Source organism: Cajanus cajan, chromosome 2 (genome assembly GCF_000230855.2).
Source record: "Cajanus cajan strain Asha chromosome 2, NIPB_CcT2T_4, whole genome shotgun sequence".
Classification (NCBI taxonomy): Eukaryota; Viridiplantae; Streptophyta; class Magnoliopsida; order Fabales; family Fabaceae; genus Cajanus; species Cajanus cajan.
Window position 1 is genome coordinate 71,052,803 of NC_138518.1, and position 16,873 is coordinate 71,069,675.

The 16,873-nt window shown below is 34.9% G+C and overlaps 1 long non-coding RNA gene across 1 annotated transcript; it reads left to right on the forward strand.

Moving 5' to 3' along the window:
- Positions 1-3,459: 3,459 nt before the first annotated feature.
- LOC114915010 (uncharacterized) lies at positions 3,460-4,056 on the forward strand. The gene is made up of 2 exons (XR_003802851.2): positions 3,460-3,657; positions 3,758-4,056. It is a non-coding gene; the product is annotated as an uncharacterized LOC114915010 (long non-coding RNA).
- Positions 4,057-16,873: the final 12,817 nt, after the last annotated feature.

Sequence of the window (16,873 nt, forward strand, 5' to 3'; positions counted from 1 at the left end):
GGCCCAATATTTCAACCTGCCAACTTGCCAAATCCGCCCTGCCAAAACCGTTAACTCGCTGGCCTGCCGGCTGGCCCGTCACAACCCGCCAACCCGTATACTTTAATTTTTTATATTTAATTTTTTTTTATGTCTAATTTATTTTGATGTAGAAGATGAGGATGAAGATGATCAATACAAAAAAGTAGAAACAAGTTCTTCCAAGGGAGCTTCTAATGTTTTTGAAATAGAAAGTTAAAGTTGATTAATTGTGTTTGGACTTGTTTCGTGGACTATAAAAAATTTAGTTTATTAGTAATTTGTAAGTTTATAATTTAGTTTTGATTTTGGTGTAAGTGGACTAATTTCTATTTGATTTTGTTATAAGTTTGTAATTTACTTTTGTTGAACATATATTATGTATAATATGTATGTATTTTTAATTTTATATAATTATATTTATTTATTTGTAGTATTTTTTTATTTGAACATAATTTTTTTTTATGGTATGCGGGCTGACCCGCCGACCTGCTAGCCCATTCTTAGACTGAGCGAGCCAGCTAAGCCTATTTTTAGCAGGCCATTAACGGGTCGGGCCAAAACGGGTTGGGCTGACCCCTTTTACCACCCGGAGTAAAATTGAAGTTCATTTTGATGCGAGTTATTAAATCTCTTAACTTACGCTCCGTTAAAGAATTATGCATCGTGATCATTTTAAATTCTCCTTCTTTAAAATTTAAATTGAATGTATGTTTTTTTACTTTTAAATATTTTCCTTATTTAATTTAACTCTTCAAATCCCATTTTATGTTAATTCTATATATTGATATGACATGGTCTTCTAAGTGAATAGTGAAAATGAAGAGAAAAGAAAATATAAATAAGGAGAGGGACATAAGACAAGGGCACAGTCATCAATGGCTAAAAATGGTATTTTGTCAAGTCCTTTTGCACCAATTCTACCAAACGCCTGCTTTTTTTATTCCCTCCACTTGCGGTTTGATTCCGAAGCACATCCATGTACCAGTTGGATAAAACAATAGAGTAATCTAAACTTGGCATGAAGAAGTAAATTATTGATAAAACTTAGGATGGAGTTTGTTACGCATGATTGATGATGTTTTTTAGTCATCATTAAAGTTTTATTTTAATAATATATATTTATATTTTATGAATATATATTATTAGCTTGTATATTAAATGTAAATATAATATTAATTATATTTAAAGAATTATATCTAAATTTTGTTCATAAATTATACCACAAAGAAAATACGTATATTATATCTATTTAGGGGGGTGTATTGGATTAGGATTTTAAAGGACTTTTTTAGTTAAAAAAAATCCTGCGGATTTTAAAAGACTTTGCAGGATTTTCATGACTTTTAAGATTTTGCAAGATTCTACAAGACTTAAAATCAGGATTTTAATGGATTCTGCAAGACTTTTAAATTAGGATTTTAATGGATTCTGTGGGATTTTGTGGAGTTTTGACATTTGATAAGATTTAAAAAAAATTATACATTCAAATTTAAAAAGAGTCAAAAATAAAAATAATAAATAAAAAAAATAATGTCTAGATAAATAATAATAATAATTCTCTATAATATTCTATCCTCTTTTTATAGCATCCACTATCAATTGTAACAATTCATCGGAATCATCCTTAATCCAAGCTTCATAGTTTTCTTTCTCTTTTCATTTTTCTTTATTATTTCCTTGTGAATCTCCCATTTGAATTACTAAAACAATATATGTTAAAAAATAGTTATATAAATAATTACGGATAATAGACAAAATCAATAAAATTATATTATTATTTTTAGAAGCACACCATCATACAAGATCGAATATATTTTTGCTATCCAAATGGATCAAATACCTCAGTTATTATAAAAAAAAATGTAAAAACGAAAATATAGAAACATAAGATAATTTTTTATATAAAAAAATTAGTATATTCGATACTGAAAAAATATTTAGATATATAATTTTTTTTATATAAATAGAAGTATTTAAATATAGAGAATATATATATATATATATATATATATATATATATATATATATATATATGATAATTTTTAACGATATTTATAAATATAAATTATTCTAACAAATATTTTAACAATATTTTCTTTTTTAAAAAATAAGTTAATGAAGACATAAATCCTAAACCCTAAAAAATTAGATATTGCAATGTCTTATGTTAATTTTCTTTTTTTAAAATATAAAAAATCTTAATTTCATAATATAAAAATAAAAAAGAAAAATTCATAGTAAAAAAAATAAAATAATTGTTGAGTCATAAAAGGAGGAGGGATAAGAGTAACAAATTCAAGGGAAAGAGAGAATTCGCAATTTTTATGCTAAGAGGGTTCTTCCCCCTACTAAGATCCATTTTTATCTCATTCTACTCACAAAAATCCTAACAAATTCATCTTTTATATATATATATATATATATATATATTGTTGAGATTATGATATCAATTTCATCTTTCACCTTTTTCTTTTCTTAACGTGTGTCATAAAAAAAATTACCACTTAAAAGTTAAAATTTCAAGTATTTTTTTGTGTTATATAAAGGAACAAATTCAACTACATAGAATAAAATAAAGTAAGTCAATTAAAGAGAACGAACAGAAAAATAAAACAAGTCAATGACACTATCATTTACATATTAGAGTTTCACAAAATAGGAGAATGGTATGAGAATAGTATTATATATGAGCAATGAACAATAGTGTAGTATTATTAGTAGAGAAAAAATGGAGAAGACAGGAGCATAGAAAAAAAAGATGAAAAACTCACTTGAAAATTCTTAAAACACTTGAAAAATCATTTCAAACAATCCTTCAAAATCCGATGGGTTTGGATGGGATTGTTTTATGAATCTGGTATTTATAGATAACACTAGAAAGTCTTTCAAAATCCCTCTCACACAACAATCCTTTAAAATCCTTAAATTTTTGAATACCAATGGATTGTTTTTAAGTTGTAAAAAATCTCAAATGAATACCAGTGAATTTTAATGGACTCTTTAAAAAATCCTAAAAATCCATATTGAATACCACTGGATTGTTTTTAAGTGACATAAAATCCTGATTGAATACCAATGGACTTTTTTACTCAAAAAAAGTCTTTTAAAATCCTACGAAATCCTAAACCAATACACCCCCCTTAGAGTCGCTAATAAAGATTAGTTATAATTAGAAAAATAAAATAAATTATATTCAAAGGATAATACTCTACTTGTGTGTATTTAAAATCTTCAATGAAAATAGTCTTTACTTTATGTAAATGATATTTTATATTTATATCATGATTAAAAAAATAAAAAATAAAAAATAAGTAATCTAAATAAAAAAGTCACACCAGATGAACCCTACTCAAACATAATAATTGGCATGCATTAATTGAATAAGGAGGGCAGGTAGGTTAATTTCCCTATAAATACATTACATATAAAGTCTAATTTGTTCATATAAACACTAAACCAACACCAAACTGAAGCAGATAGCCGGCGAGCTCGCACTATGAGTTCCAAAGATGACAAAACCATTAAGGCCCAAGCTTCTGGTACAAAAAACCCTAAACCTAAACCTCCACCTCCACGTCCAGGGTCTGGGACGTCGAAATGATTTCATATCATATTTGTTACATGCCATAACAACAGGTTATTATTTATAAGCTTCTCATGATCAACATGACTTGCTTGCCTAATTATATGTATGCTTGCTTCGTTATTGCATTTAATTCCTATATATATCTTGCAGGTTCATGTATGCACGATTAAGTTGGAATTATTGAAGAAGGTGCGTGAAAGGAAGCAAGTACGTACGTGTTACTACAGCCATAACTTATCCTGCAACCATATGTATAGCTTCTGCTATTCTATTTTCTGTATAAGAAAAGAAGGTTTTTAAGTCCACGTATCATATCCATTCTCATGTTTTTCATTTCCCACTCACCTTTCTCTCGCTGTAACCCAACTTTTCATCATATATCCTTATGCTTTTTTTCTGAATATTATATGTATACTTTATGCGGTTTTAGAACTTGGTTTAGCCGGTAAGATCTACTTCTGTGCTTTCTTTCTGCTGTGATTTACACCGTACTTGCTTTGGTTCTGATCGAGTGTGTTTTAATCACTCATAAAATAACCAATTCATACTACAAATCTGAACTCTTGCCCTGAGTCCTCTTCTCAACTGAGGTCAAAGATTCATTTTTTAAAGATCTGTTTGCATTTGCAACTTAATTATTTTTTTAACTCGTTCATAAATTTCAAGTTAACCTATTTAAAAGTCATATGCTATAATTTGTAATCCATTAAACACAACGTTTAATTAAGCATATTGAATTTTGTTTTAATACAGGGCTGATTCACTATAAAAATGTTTCATTTTATAGTCAGCTAAAAAGCTGACTCTAAATAATAAAAACTGACATAAAATATTGTCGGTCATTCGTCGACTTTTGGTTGACGTTAAATAAGTTGACATAATTTTTTTTTTGTCGACTAAGCTGTTAGTAATAATTTTTTATTTTAATTTTTTATTATTGATTAAGCTGAAACTACTTCAACACAAAATTTATTTTATTTTTTTCTTCATCTTCTTTTTCTAATTTATCATTTATTCGTTCGTAATTTAAGCATTACTGAGACTCAATCCTGGAACCTTAACGAGTTAACGTGTTAAGAGAACTTAATAACCAACTGCACCATCATACATTATGCGTGTATAAGATTCAAAAAATCATCTTTATCTCTTTCAAAGCACGTATAGTATTAAAAAAATTAACATTATTCTTTAAAAATAGTGTCGGCTTTTCTAACGCTAAATTTAAATTGAGTTTAGTGTCAGAAAAGTCGACGCTATTATTTAAATATAGCATCGACAAAGTCTACGCTATATTTAAAGAATAGTGTCAGCTTTTTCGACACTAAACTTAAATTAAGTTAGTGTTGACAAAGCCAACACTATATCTTAAAATAACGTCGACCTTTTCGACAATATTTGTGTCAGCTATTAGTCGATGCTTATTTTCCGTAGCTATTTCACTGTATTCTTATAATGATTTAACATATTTTGAGGTCTAAGCGAGTTTTGAAGTTGAATCTTTTTAAAAATGAGAGCATGATAAAAAAAATGAACAGTCACTAATAAAAAAAGAAACTTTTAACAAAAATCTACAATACTAAGATTAAACTTCAGTCATTATAATGTTAGACTTAAACAAACCAATAAATCAAAATTAATATTGATACAAATAATTTATTAAGTTTTATAAATAAAAAATATTTTGGGCCTAAAATTAAGACTTGAGCAGCTTTATGCTTAGCTTGACCCTGTTTCACTATAGGGTCCTGCTTGGGTCGACCCTGTTTCACTGTAGGGTCCTTCGTGGAATGGTACATAGTCACAAGAAAATCATTCAACTGAGCTTTATTTTATTGAAAATGTTTTTGGATACCAATAACACTAGCGCACACTTTTAAAAAATCTTTTCTTATTTTAATAAATTAAAAATAAAATATTTAATTTATTCAATATTTTTTGTTATGTAGACATGGTGTTCCATGGGTATTTCTAAGTAACTGGGTATCCAAGAAACTGAACCGTATTTTATATTATAAAGAAAAGTGAAATGGTGGTAATAATTTAGTGACAGATTCGTAAATTTTAAATAGTAGGGATAATATTTATTTATATATTTATAATATTAAAAATTTTATATATAATTTTTAAAAATATAAATATATATCATAATTATTTTTTACAAATTTTTATATCTATGATTATAATTAAATATGAAAATAAACTAGATTAAACTAGATTATATTATAATTTAGTAGATTTGTACTAACTTTCTTTAAAAATATATATAGTAAATATGACTTATTTATTTGTTATAGATATTTTTTAAAATATTTAGTTAAAAAAACTTACTTTATAATAATTTAGAACTAATAAAAACATAAAAATAAATATGTTAAATTTTATAAAAATTTAATTTATTTTATTAATGATGTAAACATATTTTTAATATGTAATATAAATTTTTAAATGATAATTTATTTTAAAATATATTTTATAATAAAAATTCTAAATAAAACATAAATATTTTAATATTTTTTATTTTAAATTTTTTAATCAGCTATATAATAAATAAAAAGAAAAAATAAATATTCATACTATAAATTTTATTTTATCAAAAATTAATTTTTTAATATATTATATTATATATATAAACATTAATATATATATATATATATATTATAATTAAATTTTTAAAAATTAATTTATTATTAAAAAATATTTTTCATCACATATGAGAATTAATTATTTTTTTTTAAAGTTACACAAACATCGTAAAAATCAACATCTTCCCATTTATATTTTATCTAACTACTCTGCATTATTTTTTGTGTACGGCCATACAATTTGATAATTTTTGAATATTAAATTAGTGCCACTCATGTCATATATATACATGTATCAACAACTTTGATTAACTATTAGTTGGAAAACTGATTTTTTTAAGAATCCGATCCTGATTGAATGTGATGTAAAACAAATTTTGAAAGAGACGTTTTAACTTTAAAAAAGATAGTTATATATTGAATTTTTGGTCAATATATGTGGTCTTTTTTCTTTACAAAAATTATTAGTAAATTATTTTTTTATTGATGAACTTAAAATTTAAACTTTAATTGTTTTGCTCTTAGATCTTTCCTGTTTAGAACTTGTATAAACACCTCTAACTTTAACTTCTGCAATGTTGACAACCTAATTAAGAATGGGGAAGATAAATTTAATTTATTTCCTTTAGCTCTATCAACTCTACAGGCAATTTTGGTGTCACCAAGCTTGGTCATTCTCCTTGGCAATCGAAATGGAAAGGAAAAACTAACTAATCTTATAATTTTATTAATTTGAATGATATTTTTTTTACATATCCCACATCAATTAAAGTCAAAATATTATATATAAATTGGAAATAACATTCACTTGAAGTTGAAGTTATGTCATTTGACATGAGAAGTGTGTGTTAATGATCCCATACCCATATGAACTATCAACACAAGACAGTATATTTTTTTTTATCAGCAAAAAAAATATTAAGAAAGGTAAAAAGGCTACCTTAACGCATATACATACAAGTGAAATACAATCGAAGTATCATGCTTAGTCTCCCCAGGTTAGGTGTAATTTGTCGGTAAATACATACTAATTATCTTCTAATCTAATAAGATATTCTCATACCATTCAGCATGCAACCATCCCTCCTCCATACTATAATTACTTTGATTAACCTTTACATCTACTGACACCCTCTTATAATACGTACATATAACAGATTTCCTGTTGCAACCTAATAGCCTAGGGCATCAAAATTTAGAAGACATACCACCTGTATATATCAAACAACATAGATTGGACATCCATGGACATCCATAAAGTATCTTATCCCTCTTCCACCTTTGCTCTTCTTATGTATAGAGCTCACCACCGTTTGGTGTATTTTCCAACTTTTTCTGCATAATTATGATGTCCACCGCTTCAGATCACTAACCACTTTCTATGATATCATGAATCACAGATTTATATCAAAGACCGTGTTGTCCAAGTTGGCTCTTGCATCCTATAATTTAATTTCCAAATACTCTAATCATTGTACCAGAGAAACTCGAGACATGGCTTAGACCATATATGAATTATCATCATTATTTGCTGTCACCACTCCAAATACCCATCACCCACTAAGCTTTTCTATTCAGCAAACACATTATATTCGCGATGCACCGATTGGCTCAGACCATATATTTCCAAAAATCCCTCATACATGATCAAACTGCTTTGAAGATAACCATGTTCCTGGGTTGGCAGACCATTGATCGAAGCTATAGACCAAATATTCTTTCTTTGCTCTAAGCCACGACCATGATGTAAAAAGTATATCCTATTTCAGCCCTTCCTTATCATAAGTTGTTCCTCTGAAAACACCATTATTTCTCCCCTGCCATATGCACTATACAACCGCACACCACACCACTTGCCACCTCTCTAGTTCTATTTCTGATGAACATCTGTATGGCACCTGATTGAAATGTTGCTTTATATTTCCTGCTAAAACGATTAATATGTTAGCCCATGAGTAACAATCCTTCCACAGAATATCAATTTACATGAGAAGAAAATGTGAGACGTTGTCTCCACTTTGCACAGGCAAAACGAGCAACATTTTGTAGCATCCATTTTGACATTTCTTCTAAGGAGGTTGCTTATTGTTTGTAGCCCATTATAGTACAACCTCCAAAACAGAATAACAGTTTTAGGGGGATCTTCATTTTCCACATCTGAGATAGACTTCTATCCACTTGGATGCCAAATTTTATGTTATGAAGAATGTTATAAGTTGATTTAACCAAGAATTCCCCTGATGAACCATCAAGCCATAACCAACTATCATTTTTTTTTTCCAATTTTATGTTCAATAAAAATTCGTGCAAGTTTTCCCACCGGTTAATTTCACGTTCAAACAAGGGTCTCCTCCACTTAAGCTCCCATATCCAGTCTTTTGCCACCCATCTTCCCATATTCATAATGTTTTCATGTTGTTCAGAATTTAGAAACAACCTTGGACAAGTCGTTGCCAGACAATCTCCACCCGTCCAATTATCCCGCCAAAACCTTATCTAGTTTCCTTCCCAAACCTTCATTTGGTCTTGGGTCTCTTTATCAAACCATTTCTCCTGTATTTGGCTCCCACAAATCATTGTCAAATCTCTCCACCAAAGTGAAGTTGTGTTGTTTACATCACCCTCAAGCAAACTTTTCCAGCCCCCATATTTAGAGTCTAAGATCTTCCCCAATAAACTATCACTGTGATAGAAGAGATTCATCTCCATTTTGCAATGAGAGAATCATTAAAGCATTCAATGTCTTTGATTCCTAGTCCCCATGACTCTTGGGGCAGCTAATCTTTTCCTACTTCGCTCATGAGATTTTTTCTCACCCTTCCTCCCATCTTCTTTGAATACTCACTAACTGCCTTGCCACCATTTTGAAGAAAGAAAGGAAATAAAGAGGCATGGTCGACACTACAGAGTTTATCAGACAGATCCCGCCAGCCAAAGAAATAAGCTTATGTTTTCAATTTGCGAGCTTCTTAACTTTAGAAATGATTGGCTTGCATGTTCTTTCTTTCCTCAGATTGGCTCCAATCGGTATACCCAGGTATGTGAATGGTATGGACAACAACTTGCACTCAAGCAGATCAACATACATTTCCAAGACCCTGTTTGGCTGTTTTCTACCCCCGTGACGCCAAATCTACTTTTAGAGAAATTAACCTTCAACCCTGAAATCAATTCAAAACAACGCAGAATACTCTTGATTATGATGATATTCTTAAGATTTGCTTCACCAAAGAACATTGTGTCATCCGCATACTGTAATAAACTAATATCAGCTTGTTTTTTTTCCCAACTAAGTACCCTGTGTACATTCCTTTTGCAACTACAGCCCTCATCATCCCGTTAAGTCCCTCTCATTCTATAATAAAAAGGCATGTGGCTAAGGATTACCTTGCCGTAGGCCTTTTCATACTTGAAACTCTCTCGTGGGGCTACCATTAACTAATATTGATACATGACTTGGAATTAGGAATTTAGTGATCTACTCAACCCATTTTTTTTTTTTTTTGTTTTGTAGCATGTAGACCAGAAACTCCCACTGACCGAGTTGTAGGCCTTCTCATAATCCACTTTGAAAAATATGCATTTCTTCTCTTTCCTTTTTGCCTCATCTATTACTTCATTTGTTGTCACTATACTATGGTAAGGCTGTGGGACCGGATAATATCCCGATCGAGGTTTGGAAAACCTTAGGAGCGAAGGGCATCAGTTGGCTCACCAAGTTGTTTAATGAGATCATGAGATCAAACAAGATGCCGGAAGAATGGCGTAGGAGTACCTTAATCCCTATTTATAAGAACAAGGGAGATATTCAAGAGTGTGCAAACTATAGAGGGATTAAGCTTATGAGTCATACTATGAAACTCTGGGAGAGGGTGATTGAGCGAAGGTTAAGACAAGAGACACAAGTTACGGAGAACCAATTTGGTTTTATGCCAGGGAGATCGACTATGGAGGCAATATATTTACTACGGCGATTGATGGAGCAATATCGGACACAACAAAAGGATTTACACATGGGGTTCGTAGACCTCGAGAAGGCCTATGATAGAGTACCTCGACAAGTATTGTGGGAGGCACTAGAGAAGAAAGGGGTGCGTATTGCTTATATCAGGGCGATTAAAGACATGTATGAAGGGGCCAAGACTAGCATAAGAACACAGAGTGGGGTGTCTGAGGATTTTCCTATTACTATAGGACTCCATCAGGGGTCTACTTTAAGTCCTTACCTTTTTACACTGGTCATGGACGCGCTTACTGAGCATGTCCAAGAGCCAGTGCCCCGATGCATGCTTTTTGCCGATGATATTGTTCTTACGGGAGACTCTAGGGAAGAGATAAATGAGAAGATCGAAAGATGGAGACAAGCCCTGGAAGAACATGGCTTGCGGATAAGCCGAAGTAAGACGGAATATATGGAGTGTAAGTTTAGCTCACGGAACACAAGGGCAACTCAGGAGGTGAAGATTGGAGAGCAAGCAATAACAAAAGTCTCAAGGTTTAAGTACTTGGGATCTATTGTTCAGCAAGATGCAGAGTTGGAAGGCGATGTACATCATAGGATCCAAGCGGGTTGGATGAAATGGAGGAGGGCGTCCGGGGTGCTATGTGATAAAAAGGTGCCTCGTAAGCTTAAAGGAAAGTTCTACCGTACTGCTGTTAGGCCGGCTTTATTATATGGGACCGAGTGTTGGGCCGCAAAGGGGCAACAAGAGAATAAACTTCATGTAGCAGAGATGAGGATGTTACGGTGGATGTGCGGACACACGATAAAAGATCGGATTAGAAATGAATGCATCCGAGAAAGTGTGGGGGTAGCACCTATTGTGGAGAAGTTGGTTGAGTCCCGTCTTAGATGGTTTGGGCATGTGTGGAGGAGACCGGCTGACGCACCGGTGAGGAGGGTCGATGAGATGGAGGCTACTGTTGGAGCTAGAAGGAGAGGAAGGCCTCGGAAAACTATAGGGGAAACAGTGATAAAGGACATGGAGATCAATGCCTTATCAAGAGAGATGATTTATGATAGATCCCTATGGCGTCGTTTGATCCATATAGCCGACCCCACCTAGTGGGAAAAGGCTTGGTTGTTGTTGTTGTTGTTGTCACTATACTATGAAGCATGTTTCTATTCCAAAAAAACACTTTGAGTCTGGTGTATTACCCCCAAATAATACCTTCTTAAGCCTTTTTCATAGTATTTTTGCTAGTATAATGTTTGTGGATCATTTAGGATCAATGCAATAAAAGATGAATTGCTTCCTCTTAGCAACCTTCCATTTGTGTGAAACTCTTCCAAGAACCTTATTACATCCTCTTTCATCATATTTCAAAAAGCTTTGATGAATTTAAAGTTGAACCCATCTGGACTAGGACTCTTTGCTCCATCACATTCCCATATAGCCTCATTTACCTCTGCCTCCTAAAATTTTAGAATCGATTTTGCATTTTATTCTGCTAATATCTGCTGAAAATCCACCTCATCCAGTTTAGGCCTATGCCAAATTACTTCATTGAGTCTGTTACAAAAATACTATTGCACTTTTCTCTTTATGTGGCTTGACTCTTCCATCCACCTTCTTGTAATATTTAGTCCCCTAAGGCTATTTTTCCTTCTATTCTAGTTGATTGACAAGTGAAAGTACTTTGTATTGTTGTCCCCTTCCTTGAGCAACTTCACTCTTGATTAGTATAGATTCATTACATCTTGTTCCCTATCAATCTCATTCAGCCTTCGTTCCACTTGTTCACTTACTCTCTATAGATTGCCAAAATGTTCACTGTTCCTCTCTTTCAACTTCTCCTAGAGCCCCTTCAATTTTTCTTTCAACACATATGCCCCCAACCTCTTATTTGTATCTCGTTCCATGTTTTTTTGACAAACCCTATGTATTCTTCGTTTTCGAACCAACAGGTCAAAGTTCCGAACGACTTCGGTCCCCAATCGACAATGTTGTTCTTTAGCAATATTGGACAATGGTTTGATATGTTTCTATCTAAGATATGTTGTGTGCTATCATACCAAGATATAATACACTCCCTTGATATCAAAATTCTATCAATTTTACTTCTTGTCATTCCATTTGGCATGTACCAAATAAATCTCCTACCAGTTACGGAGATATTCTCAAGCTCCATCTCTAAAATAAATTGGTTGAATTCCTTGATGTCTCCTGTTCCATGACCTCCTCTCCTTGCCCTTTGTCATTCACTTATTCTGCTGACAATGTTAAAATCAGTAAGCACACACCTTAGGCTAATGTTACTATTTTGTCTTATCTCAATCAACTCCTTCCACAACCTTCTATTTTGAGCTATGTCACACAATGCGTACATGCTTACGATTGTTATATGTTGTCCCTACTCTTTTCATATTCCTTCCAATCCTACATACCCATCTCTTCCAAACTAGTTTGTTAACTCCAAGCTCTCTTTACTCCATAAACAGATAAGTCTTCCCACTGTATTGACTGTTGGACACACTAAGGATTCCACATGACAGTCTCCTCACAATGTTTGACATAACTGATTACTAATTTCATCCATTTTAGTCTCCTGTAGACACAACACCTACAAATTTTCCTTAGTGGCCAAACTCCTAATAAATCTTCACTTCACCTTTCCCCCTAGCCCTTATTGTAGGACATAATCTTCATTACTTAACTACCTTGTGTCCCTCTTGGTGATTATCAACAAATTCCTTATTGCCTTGTTGGTCCCTTTTCTCCGACAACATCAATTTTGTAATTATTTCTTGTTCATTTCCCCGTGGGTCACTCTGCTAGGGACTTCCCCAATTCCCACAATTTTATCGCCTGTATAGGCTTATTCTTCAACCAAAACACTTTGTTGCAATTCCTAATATTGGAATCTGACAAAGAGTTACCCCGATAGTGTATAGAGCACCCCTTACCCCTTTTCTTCTCACAGTGGTTTTACATTGTTGTTGTTGCATTGAAGCAACAACCTTGCTAACTATGTGTGGATCTTTAGTCCCTCCGGCAGCTGCTCCCCCTTCAAAGCCCCCATTTTATTGCTTTTGTTGCTTTTGTCCATTCTGAGTCGTTGCTTTTGTCCCCCCTCAAAGAATATTTCTAATAATGGCAATTGATATTTCATTTTTAGGATTTGAGGATTGTCGCCACCTGCCGAAACGGACCTTGGCATTCGCGACGATGGTTACGACTCGTTTTAATTTTTAAAAGTGGTGGATTGTTAGAACGACTTATTCTCAAACTGAGACCTTGTCGAACTAACAATTTTATTAAATGATTCACCAATCCATGTTAATCCCAAGCGGGATCCTCCATGGATTAGTGGTTTTCTCAAAAGGAGGGTTCTTGGAGTCGCCACCAATGTTTTACTCAAAACATTGGAAAAAGATTTAAGGCAATTGATTTTTATAAATCAACCTTGGCCATTACAACCAGAGTTGGGTAAGGGAGTCGGTTACGTGCGGGGAAGGTGTTAGCACCCCACAACGCCCCTTTCGGGTTCCCTATGACGGATTTTTCTTAAATAATAGCGTAAAATTACTAAATTACCCCTATTTATTATAAGCGATTATAACTTAAATATCTACATGATGACAATTTTAAGTATGCAGCAATCAGAAAGCAGTAAAAGAAGGGATTTTAGAAAAGAAACCTTTGAAGCGTGCTTTTATATATATCAATGAAGTTTAGGAGGCTTTTTGGCGCTCCCTCCCTCTACAAGCTCGCTCGCTCCTTCCTAAAAAATAATTTTTACTATGGAAATCCAAAAGATTTCCCTTCGACTAGGTTCGAGACTCAAGCAAATGGCTCGTGACTCAAGAACTTCGTCGGATCGACTCTCAGAGCGATTTCTAGGGCAGAACACTGCTCAAACACCCCAGAACACTCAAGGATAGAGTCAAAACTGTGTGGAAAAAAAGTGTAATGACGTCCAAATGACGTCCTATTTATAGGGATGAGGCGCAATACGGCCCCTGGGTTCAATACGGCCCGTATTGAGTTTTTGTACTTCAATACGGCCGTATTGAATTCAGTACAGCCGTATTGAAATTCAGAAACTTCAATACGGCCGTATTGGTTTCAGTACGGCCGTATTGTAGTACAAAATGTGCAGTACGGCCGTACTGAACTCCAAGGAGGCCGTATTGAGCTCCAAACCTCCCACTTCCTTATTTTTAGGTACTCTAAGACCTCTAAACCTACAGATAGCCATCCTATGGTCTTCTAGGAGTCCTTCTGGCTAACTTTCTTTCGATCTTTGAGAGTTTTCGAGTCTTATTTCCGACCCGGACAATTTTAGGGGTCTACAGCTGCCCCCCCCCCTTTACTTAGTCAAACGGCCTTTTGGTGTAACGATTGACAAGTAAAGGAGTTGACCCGATTGTCCGGGGAATGAGCCATCCTTCCGACTTGTAGTGTCTTCCGGTGGAAAATTGTTGAGTAGCCTCTCCAGGTTGAGTATTAGTCGTCGCCTCTCCAGGCTCGTTGCATACCTCGGTGTTTCTGACAACCTCGGTAGCTGAGTACCGCCTCTCCAGGCTTGGCTTCACTCGACGCCCGAGCCGGAAGCCGCATACCTCCGTGTTTCTGACAACGGGGTAGCTGAGTTTGCCCTCTCCAGGGTCAGTTTCACTCGACGCCCGAGCCGGAAACTGAATACCTCCGTGTTTCTGGACACTTTGGTAGTGTGAGTACCGCCTCTCCAGGCTTAGCTTCACTCGACGCCCGAGCCGGAAGCTGAGTATCGCCTCTCCAGGCTGAGTATTAGTCGTCGCCTCTCCAGGCTCGTGCATACCTTGGTGTTTCTGACAACCTCGGTAGCTGAGTATCGCCTCTCCAGGCTCAGTTTCACTCGACGCCCGAGCCGGAAACTGAATACCTCCGTGTTTCTGGACACTTTGGTAGTGTGAGTACCGCCTCTCCAGGCTTGTGCATACCTCGGTGCTCTGGACATCTGGGTAGCTGAGTACCGCCTCTCCAGGCCTATGCATACCTCGGTGCTCTGGACATCTAGGTAGCTGAGTATCGCCTCTCCAGGCTTGTGCATACCTCGGTGCTCTGGACATCTGGGTAGCTGAGTACCGCCTCTCCAGGCTTGTGCATACCTCGGTGCTCTTGACATCTGGGTAGCGTGAGCTTTGCCCTCTCCAGGGTTTTGAGATGATTTTGTCTCCACAGTCCACGATGCTGCTTCGACAGTTGTTTTTGATTTTGATGCCACTGAGGGCTAGATAACGCAGGGATCCGTCTAGGGGATGTGCAGTTACTCATAGGTTCTTGTGTCCCAACTTTCCATTGCGTAGTTGGTGCCCAATGGGGAATTTCTGATTCCTTGGGGTGCAGACACAAAGATGCTCTTTCTGAGATGAGCGGTGCCTTATGATTGGCTGACGTCCTTTCGACGTTGGTGGAGTATCCCGATTATCCTTATTCGGGTGACTCTTTTTTTGATTTTTCTGATTTTGTTGCCTTTGTGTAGGCTGTTATCCACTGGGGGATTTTGTCGTATTGATTTTGATCGGCCTCTTCTGTTAGGCGGATTCATCTTGATGTTCAATGATTGGTTGAAAAGCCAAATTCCGCTTGGGGAATTTGTAATTGATTTCTTTTTTGGATTTTCCTTTTTGAAGGAGTGCCTCTTGTGTAGGCGACTGGGGATTTGAAGTTCTTATGTATCCCAGAGTATTATTTAGAAAGCCTCTTCAGGCTTAGCTTCACTCTTCGTTTGAGTTGGAAAGCTATCTTCCACTGAGGAAGTCTAAGTCCTTTGACTTGGATATTTTGTTTGGATCATGCTTCCGTTGGGGAATTTTGCTGATCTCGCTTTGATAACTTTCACTGGGGAATTTGATCCGAGAGTGAAAGCTAAAATATCTCTGGGGAGTATTATTTCGGCAAGCCTCTCCAGACTTTAGTTATTTTGTATGATGGAGGAGTATTATTTCGGCAAGCCTCTCCAGGCTCAATTATGATGAGGGAGTATTGTTTCGGCAAGCCTCTCCAGGCTCAGTTATTCTGAGGGAGTATTATTTCGGCAAGCCTCTCCAGGCTCAATTATTCTGTATGATGAATTGTTTTTTTGTTCAGCCCGAGAATGCGAGCTGAGATGTCTTTTGGAGAGTATTATTTCGGCAAGCCTCTTCAGGCTCAATTATTCTGTGGGAGTATTTTTTGGCAAGCCTCTCCAGGCTCAGTTTGTTGGATTTTCTGTATTTTGCCTTTTTTGTTAATTTCAACTTTTTCTGTGTTTTTGCCTTTTTTGATTTTTGGCTTTTTCTGTGTTTTTGCCTTTTTTGTTAATTTCGGCTTTTTGTACAGAAATTAAAAGTGCTAAAGAATTTGAATTCAAAAGTGGCAAATTTCATTAATAGAATGAATTTGTACAAAGATTATTAAAAAGTGGGGCAAAGCCCAATCAAGCAAATGCACAAAAAGCGAGAAAAAGGTAGCCGATCTTCACTCCTCTGCCGGCGGGTCCTGTGGGGGGTCAAGAAAGCGACTATGCAGCCAGACAGACAGGCTGTCAAACTCCTGCCTGAGGGCATCGATACTGTGCTGAGCAGTGTCGAATCGAGCGTCAATGCTCTGCTGCAACGCGTCGAAACGAGCATCGAAATAGGCCCTATCCTGCTGCGAGGTGCCAGCCTCTGGCTGCGGGTCTTCGTCACCCGGGAGCTCAATATCTGCGAAGAGCT